Genomic DNA, 1,484 nt, shown 5'->3' with positions numbered 1-1,484 from the left:
ACTCGAAACCAACCAGGAACATTACAGTGTGCAGAATCTTAATGTTATATACTACACAAGTGGGTTGCTTTATTAGCCTTGGCCTGTGACCTTGGATGAGAAGCAAGTCAGAGAGGAGAGGACTATATGCACTTGCTCAATCACGTACTGGTTAAGCACTAACATGTGCCAGCTAAGTGCTGCCAGATTTTCTAGAAGAATAAAACCAAGTCATGGCCTCTACAAGGACAGGCTTCTGTGTACAAGACAAGACTTATGTTCATTCCTCTTAACCACTAGACAGTAAGGCACAAATTACTAAAAGTTTTATTGGTCAAGTGACTGAACCCTGGATTAGAGACAGGAATTCCTTGCAGCCGTTGATATGGTCTTTCTCTTCTCCCTTCCAGAGGAGAGCGCAAATATATCCCCCACTACCACAAATTATGAAGTCAAGTTTCCCACATTTGGGAAAGTCACAAGCTTCAGCACATCCAAATGCAATGGGAAAACCTTGTCCTGGAAAAATCACCTTCGTAATTATGGCATCTCCCTGGCCAGGTAAGTATGATGAAGTCTTTCTTTATTAGACATGTTTTAGCTAATTATTAGCATCAGATTACCCAATTCTCTGACACCCCACAAAAACATTTCCAACTAGCATCCTGCTCATAGAGAAAAGAAATAGTTTGAAAACCCAGTCAGAGATACGCAAACAAGGATGACAATAGATGCATGGATTTCTGGGTACTACTATGGCAGGTTTTATGGACTGGAATTCCAAAACCACTCCCAATCCAATCCCCTGCCTTCCTTTACTATAGAAACTGGAAAACACTATATTTTATTTTCTAGGCTCAATTGTGGCTGAAAGTGGTTATGCAACACAGCAGTAGCCAATAGATAAAAGAGAAACTGGGCAGAGCTTTCAGGGAAGGTTTTTAAAGGGACAGATTCAGCTAGTACAGTTCCTTATGCCGTTGTCCTTCAGCCTTCTTCCTCACTCCTTTCCTTTCCTAAAATGGATATGATACTAGGGTTTCAGCAGCCCTCTGGAGACCACAGAAATGAAAGCCACTTGGTAAGGATAGAGAGGAGGAAGATAAACAGAATGGGCCCTTGATGACATTTGGAATTGCTTTACTTGTCCAGCCTCATCTACTCCCTGAGGTTTTGTTGCATGTGGCAAATAAACCCCTTACTTAACTAAGCCTGTCAGTTACTTGCAGCTAAGTGCAATCCTCATGGATAAAGGCATTTTGTTGCATGTGGCAAATAAATTCCTTACTTGAGTAAGTCTTGTCAGTTAGGTGTTCTGTTACTTGCAGCTAAGTGCAATCCTAATGGATACACTTAACTCTGAGCAGTCAATTGTGTTAGCTCAGCTCTGTTCTCCTGCCATTTATTCTACTGACTGGTGTTTGTAATGTTACTACTGCTGTGATATTAGACAAAAAGCCATCTTTTGACAAACCTCCTGAAAATAATGAATTGAAATGATTATT

General features: G+C 40.8%; 1 non-coding gene across 1 annotated transcript; it reads right to left on the bottom strand.

The window, feature by feature from the left end:
• Positions 1-386: 386 nt before the first annotated feature.
• Positions 387-548, bottom strand: LOC118708588. Its single transcript, XR_004984653.1, has one exon. It is a non-coding gene; the product is annotated as a U1 spliceosomal RNA (small nuclear RNA).
• Positions 549-1,484: the final 936 nt, after the last annotated feature.

The sequence above is a fragment of the Pipistrellus kuhlii genome, unplaced genomic scaffold (genome assembly GCF_014108245.1).
Source record: "Pipistrellus kuhlii isolate mPipKuh1 unplaced genomic scaffold, mPipKuh1.p scaffold_m20_p_6, whole genome shotgun sequence".
Classification (NCBI taxonomy): domain Eukaryota; kingdom Metazoa; phylum Chordata; class Mammalia; order Chiroptera; family Vespertilionidae; genus Pipistrellus; species Pipistrellus kuhlii.
This window is presented reverse-complemented; position numbering and strand designations above follow the sequence as displayed.